Genomic DNA, 8180 nt, shown 5'->3' with positions numbered 1-8180 from the left:
GCAACCTGTTCAAAGGGCCTTTGAAAATGCCTTTTAAAGATCCAAGCTCTGGGTAACTGCAACCCTGATGAAACCCAGCTGCCTGTAGTTTTAGCCCAATCTTGAGGGCCTTGATTAGCTCAGGTGTGTTTGATAAGAGATGGAAGAGCGGAGCCTGCACAACATATGTGGTTAATTAAGCTTGTTTGAGGCCTGTTTACAAGTACATTGAATTCCCCTCTGAAAACGAGTCTTTTTAAAAACACCAGAGTGGAGATTTTAAAAGTCTTCATTTGCACATTTGTGTGTAAACTGAGACAAATCGGTGTTTTGCCAGCCAGCGTCACAATATGCACCAGAGCTCGCACCTATGTTTACATGTGCTAATGGAAGCGTTCAGAGTAGCAGTCACATTTTAGTGTTAGTGCACTCTTCTTGTGTGGTTGCATTTGCAAATAGCCTACAATTGCTCCATTATGTCGAGGAGCAGAGACGAATGAGTGGTCGGAGGTCAGCAATTTTGCAACAACTTCTCCCTCCAACAGGAAGAAGAACCAGTCCGTGTCACAGCCAGCGCGGTTGCTATTTTCAGGATTCTGATTGGCTTACATGGGTTCGAGCTTGTTGTTACACTGCTACCTACAGGTTTGGCATGCTTTTCACAGCATATATACCAAGCGGTATATTGAAGCCTATATATACAGAAGTAATTTAAACTGCAATTCCTTGACTGGCCACTAAGGACAAGTTCCAGAAGGAAGCAGACTCTCATTTTAAAATTCCCAATTTAACAGCAGAAAAAACATGTTTACAGCCTGTTACAAATTGTGGTTTTGGTCTATACGGCTAATTTTGCCCTTCATGACAACTGTATGGGGGGGGTAAGTAGTAAATTACTTTATTAAAAAGTAATTTTATTTTACTTTTTATAACTCATTCGTTTACATTATATAAAGTCTTAAAGTTCTGCATAATGAAGGCTATGACAAACAAGCTCAAATATACTTTGAGTGGCAGGTGGATAGCCATTTATCCGCCGTCTATAGTCATTGCGTCACCTAAGCTCCGCCCACATCCTGCCTCTTTGCCCATTTTCTGTTATCTGGGCGTGACGCGCTAGCAAGATGCTCTACATAATGCTTGGAGCTAAATTCTGCAGGACAGCGGCCCTCCAGGACTGCATCTGGGGACCCCTGGTCTATGATATATACATGGGTACGTGTAAATGAACACTTTTCTGAAAACTGATGTGTGCACAATGTTATTTTTGAAACTAGAGAGGTTGAAATGTCCGTTCATGAAAATAGCCACCCACGTGTAAACGTAGCCTGAGATGAGCAAAATCTGCGCAAAACTGATCTGCAACAGGAGGTTTCACAGTGAATGACTGTACAAGAGGAAGAATTGTCGATAACTCTCTCTCTCCGGTGCGCAAACTATGTTTCCCAACTAAACACGCATGCGTTGTGACAAGTAAAAAATGCGTTGCTCTCCACCAACTGCGCTGACCAAAAGCACGATGGGAAACAACTTACTGATGACACAGCTTAATACTTATTGGTTTAATTAAACAACCATGATGTATGGTTTTTTTTATAAATGTTAAAATGATAAATGTTTTATGTGTATAAATTATGTGTGCATATTCCCAAATCTCTCTAGTCGAGCTCTCTGTGGGTATGTGATTGTTGTCATATTCATAAAAAATATATAAAAACATGTGTCACGGGTCGGAGTGGACCACCACTATCGTGAGTCTCGCTCCTCCCTTAGTTTCCACCCCGAGGAGGTCCCAAAAACACCCCAATGACCAAACAGATTAGGACTGGAGGTAAGTTAAAACAGTATTTATTTATTTAAAAGGCTGTGGGAAGGGGGAAAAGGGATACTTTTAAAAGAAAGGGCCTAGCTCTCTGGGACTGGAGGATTTCAAATCCGTGTCGCTTCTGACTCTCTCCCGGGGAGGTGTGGGTCTTTCCCACTCCCTCTCTTCATCCACTCGTGAAGTGCAAGTGAGTATTCTCAGGGCGATGCTTTGGGCGTACAGGTGAGTATACAGGGCAGTACACTGGGCTCTTGGCTTTGGGCGTACAGGTGAGTATACAGGGTGGTACAAGCGCCTAATTTTTGGGGGGGTTATAGTCTAACAGCTTAGACAACCTATACTTTTTCACTTTTAGCAGTGTTTTATGTAACTTCAAAGGGTTTGCTGTAAAATGACACCAAAATGTTTAACTTAGACCACTGAATGTGTGTATGGGAAGCTTTTCGATGTCATTCTGGACATGGTCCACAGAGTTTAAGTGGCTAAAGATGCAGGCTATTTTAAGTCTTTCTAAAATTATTAACTGAAAAAGCTACTGTATCATGACTTTCTCTGTTTTCCATGATAGAAGGAGCTAATGTTTCAATTTTAAACACCAGACTCACCTATTTTAACTGTATGCAGTGGGCTACTGTTAATTAATGGCTTTGTATTTTTCCATATTATTTGATGTATATGTAATGCTTTATAATTTTGTAGCCACAATGACAATGTCTGTTCATCTGGCAAACGGCCAGATGGCTCTCGCCTCTCGTGAGGCGCGTTATCAGATCATGTTAATACGATTGATGACCGAAAATGGCACCACCATGTCTGAAGACCACTCTTTGATCTCCCTTGGGAGACAACAAGCAGGCTCCGTAGTGACTTTTATTGCCCCCCAAATGGCCCTGCATGATATCTGACACCCCACACACACACACCCATAGAGCTCCACCAGTATCAGAGGAATGTATGATGAAAAGCCACGTATTAAATGTACGCTTTTCTGCTTGAAGTGTTTTTGGACTGCATTTATAGTGCTTTTATCCATATTTTTATATGTGTCTGAAATAATTAGGAGGATTATTATGAATGTAACTCAAGCTGTGTAGGCCAACAGACAGTGGAAAGCCTGTATTTGTGTATTCCTAGATCTCAGACTTATGACCCATGGTATCCTTGTAATCAGAAAAATGCGATCGTACCGAATCTTGTAAAAGAATTTACAGAACATGCATTATTACAAAATTACCAGCGTTGTAAAGAAAAATGCATGAGCATATCTTCCCCGGATAAGAGCCAAGAGGAGGAACTAAGCTGAACAAAGAACTTTGTTTCGCGCCGAAAACGCTCTGATCGATTGGACCATCCAGGAAATGGGCGTCGCTCTACCTGATCTACAAATGCGACCCTCACTTTTCCGCTTTTTGCATCGCATCAAACGCCGCAGGGCCATCTGCCATCCGCTTTCCAGCCCCCGAGGGCATTCTTCAGAGAGGAGAATTCAGCACACTTCCAAGAGACCCGGCACACCAAACCGACCTCGGAAAGAACCACCGGACACGCAGGACATTTGAACTCAGAATACACGCACACACGCGAGAAGCCAAAACCAAAGCAAGTATTCTTATTTCTACAATCCAAACTGCTGTTAAAAAGGTCGTGTTATTCCCGTTTGGGACAGGTTTAACTCCGTGAGGGCTCTGTGTAACGAACTGAAGTGAACTCTGTCTGTCTCTCTCTCTCTCTCTCTATCTCTCTATCTCTCTCTCTCTATCTCTCTATTTCTCTATCTCTCTCTCTCTCTCTCTCTCCCTCTCCTGTTATTTCTGTTTCCTTCTATTCTCTTCGTTTATGTACCATATTCTTTTCGTTTACAATCTATATTTCTACTCTCTTTATGCATATTTAGTATGTACTTTCTGTGTGAATTGTAGTGTTATTTTTAGTCTGTGTTTATTAAACTTCCAAAAGACATTTTTGAATTGAATCTGTTACTCTTCCACAAACACAAAGTCAATGAAACTTACGATCCTAAAATTGCCTAAAGCTGCCTTATGCTACTATTTTAGTAACGTAAACTGTACGAACATATGAAATATTAATTTGTCCTGATCAGTAAAGTTAATGTTTCTTATGCGCTCGTAAAGCAGTAATCCCTTATTGAGAATTGATTTGAAAGTCTATAACTAATTTGCAGGACAAACTTAGTAAGATAATTTCAAGCAATTCCGTAAAGGGTTACTTGTATTTAATTAAACATTTTCCTTATCGGAAAATTTGAATAACGTAATGAACAACTAGCAAATTATATTCATAAATTCATGAATATTGAATATTGAATCCCTTTTGAGTTAATTATTCCCCGAGACATTAAACTCATGAGTCATTGTTATTACAATTTGAATGTAATCGTTTGCTCTTTTAAAAAAAAATGTCAAACAGATTGTTATATTGTGTGTTATTTTACAAGTAAGAGTTAGAAGTTAAAGAGATTTAATTTCTAAAGCTTGTCCATTGGCTTTTCACCATGATTCTGTCTCATTCTTTCTGATATTTCCTCTGCTGACTCTTGGGCTGGTAAGACAGTAAGTTAGCATAAGCTGTTGATGTTTTTGGATATCGAAATGAACTCTGATATTGTGAGGTCATCAGCTCAACACTGGATCTAACATGCATTTTCACTGTCTCTCATGTTCTCATCTTGAAATCATTATCATTGAATACTGTGCTAGGGGCATAAAGTGGTTTGCAGCATATGGTTAGAATGCATTGTAATCATCCTAAATCTTTGTTAATGTAGCCTACATAAATACCTCATTATAGTCTGCAAGGTTGTACAGTGGGGCAAAAAAGTATTTAGTCAGCAACCAATTGTGCAAATTCTCCAAATAAAAAGATGAGAGAGGCCTGTGATTTTCATCATAGGTGCACTTCAACTATGAGACACAGAATGAGAAAAAAATTTTAGTTGCAAATTATGGTGGGACATAAGTATTTAGTCACCTACCAAAAAGCTAAATTTCTGGCTATTACATACCTGTACCTTTTTCTTTAAGAGGTAACACACTACGCCGGCAGGGACTCAAATCCTGCAGTGCCAGACGATGATCCATTTGGATGATCCAGAAGAGGATTGGGAGAATGTCATATGGTCAGATGAAAGCAAATTATAACTTTTTGGTAAAAACTCAACTTGTCGTGTTTGGAGGAGAAAGAATGCTGAGTTGAACCATACCTACGATAAAGCATGGGGGTGGAAACATCATGCTTTGAGGATGTTTTTCTGCAGCGGACCGGGACGACAGATCCGTGTAAAGGAAAGAATGAATGGGGCCATGTATTGTGAGATTTTGAGTAAAAACCTTCCATCAGCAAGGGAATTGAAGATGAAATGTGGCTGTGTCTTTCAGCATTACAGTGGTCCCTGGGCAATGAAGGAGTGGCTTCGCAAGAAGCATTTCAAAGTCCTAAGCCCTATTCGGACTGGATTAGTTTAACATGGGGATGTGGGGGTAAAGTAATTATAACCAGAGGTTCTCTGTGATTTTAGTCCCGTCCGAATGTGCCATCTCGGTAATCATTACGGACAATGTCAGTAAAGATTACCGAGACTTTTACCTTCTGTAAAAAGGTCCGGAAAAATTACCTCAGGTAATACTAATCCAGTTCGAATAGACCTGCTGTAAAAATGTATGGTAAAATTCCGTCATTGCCTGTTTAAAAGTTAAAAAAAGAGCACATTTTGCGACCTTGGAGGCGCTTGAAGCATTCGGTTGCGTTTTAGGTGGTGGGACAAATCTGTGGAAAATGTCCAGTATTTTCCGCATATCATTTAAAGCAAAAAGAAGATCAAAAGCACTTATTAGAGGCACAACACATTTTAGCGCTAGGAAAGTGTCTATTACCAACATAATCCAATCAGAATCGTTAGACTGGACCTAACTGTTTATTAAAACACATATATATTGGAGACGGAGTTCAGACTGGCGCTCAGGTTGTGTGTTTGCTCACGTTATAACGGTAACGTCATACGCACATGACGTCAAGGAGGTGCGTAAAGCGAGTTACTCCTCCCACTTCTGCTAGTTTTACTGAGATGTCTTATCCCGTGCGAATTGGCCATTAATATTACAGACGTCCTGAGGTAAAATGACTTTACCCCCATGTCCCCATGTTAAACTAATCCAGTCCGAATAGGGCTCTAGAGTCTCCAGATCTCAACCCCATAGAAAATCGTTGAAAATTTGTGTTGCCCAGTGACAGCCCCAAAATGTCACCGCTCTAGAGGAGATATAAATGGAGGAATGGGCTGAACTACCAGCAACAGTGTGTTAAAACCTTGTGGCGACTTACAGAAAACGTTTGACCTCTGTCATTGCCAACAAAAGGTACATAACAAAGTATTGAAATAAACTTTTGTTATTGACCAAGTACTCCACCATAAATACATTCCACCATAATTTGCAAATAAATTCTTGAAAAATCAGACATAGTTGACGTGTACCTATGATGAAAATTACAGGCCTCTCTCATCTTTTTAGGTGGGAGAACTTGCACAAGTGGCTGACAAAATACTTTTTTTCCCCTACTGTATAGGGGGAATTCAGGGTGATTGGGACATCTTTTGCCATTGAGATGACCCGAGAGGAATTCACTATTGTAATCGTAGAAACAATGCTAACAATAGTATAGGCTAGATGCCAATTATATTATACATTATTTTAAGATTATTTCTGGATAATATGGATTTTTTTTTATTGGTCTCCCATGATTCTAATGACCCCAACATTAGACAACTAAACAAAATAATATGTAGGCCTAACTAAAGGTTATACTATAAATGTGTCTATTAAAAATGTAATTTAAAAAAAAATTCTAAGGGGGTTAGAAGCTTTTATTTCATATATATATAAATAATCATGAATGCATAAGGGGTATATCCACTTTCACTCTTAGCCCTGATCAGTCATTCTTATGCGCTCGTAAACCAGTAATCCCTTATTGAGAATTGATTTGAAAGTCTATAACTAATTTGCAGGACAAACTTAGTAAGATCATTTCAAGCAATTCCGTAAAGGGTTACTTGTATTGAATTAAACATTTTCCTTATCCTTAAAGGGGTACTTCAGCGCTGGGAAGATGAATCTGTATTTAAACTGGGTCATTATTGTAGTAGAAATGTGAAATTATTTTAGAATTTGGTGCCTTCTAGACTGAGAAAAGACAGAAAATGTATTTTTGTCTCATGGGGATGAAAGACTACAATTCCCAGAATGTTTCGCTGCCCTGTGAGGCCATTCCCAAAGCCACCTACTGGATTACTGTGACTGAGTTGGAGAAGACACTACAATTAAAAACTGAACGTGTCTGTTCAATATAACGAGTGAGTCACCGCGCGAGTGTCACAGCACTGAGCACTAACTGCAGGAGTCAGATAAATGAGCTGATGAGCTCTCGTGATGAGAGCTGAGGTAATCGCGACTACACTCGCGGCATACATTCACAATGCGAGTTCGGTCTGGAGCGTTTTCAGTTCATGCCTTTGGAAGCTTAACTTTCATAGAAATTAATTTGAGAAGTTAAAAGACTTACGTTATTAGTCTTGTGATATTAGGGGATATTAGAGGGGAAAGCACAATCATTTGAATATACACCAGGGTGTCTGCTGATACAAAGCCATATGCTAATCGCTGAAGTAACCCTTTAATAAGACACTCCTAAGTTTGGCGGCTCATCAGGGGAGGCAATTAAGGAAAGTCCAGACTGCCCAAAATTTTGAAGTGAAAATGGAAGGACAATTTAATATTAATGACATTAATGAATTTCCAATTTATTTCTCAAAAGGTGCATTTTGTAATTTCACCACCATAAAATATTACTTAAGTGATGATTAGACTATAATATGATTTAGATGAATGTGTTGATGTCAATTTAAAGCAGCGAAACCAGATCCATATCAGCTCCAGCCAAAATAACTGAAATGCACATAATCTTTCAAAATCCACCTGGTGTACATTTTTACCATTTAGCAGAATCTGTTACTGTCCCCAGATTTCAGTCCAGTGTATGGAAAATGTAAATTTAAATACTGAAATACATCGCTATTTTACATATTGCATTGCCATTTTATATATTGCATTGTAAATTGAATAATGCTACACATAGGCTTCCATAGTTAACAGCTTCTATTTTACTTGGAACTGCTCCATCTTCCAGGACAAGCCGTTGTGCGAATCCTGCATTGAACTTGTGACGATTGTGAGCGTTCTTCCGTGAAATGTGCAGCACAGAGAGCGATATTTGGGTAAAAATGATGAGGGACCGAGTTAAAAATAAATGTTAACCATTGATCTCTAAGTCCCCCATCCCTAGGAAGGCTAAACAAAGTTGA

The sequence above is a fragment of the Pseudorasbora parva genome, chromosome 2 (genome assembly GCF_024679245.1).
Source record: "Pseudorasbora parva isolate DD20220531a chromosome 2, ASM2467924v1, whole genome shotgun sequence".
Taxonomy (NCBI): domain Eukaryota; kingdom Metazoa; phylum Chordata; class Actinopteri; order Cypriniformes; family Gobionidae; genus Pseudorasbora; species Pseudorasbora parva.
The sequence above is the reverse complement of the archived record's forward strand: the minus strand, read 5'-3'. Positions refer to the sequence as shown.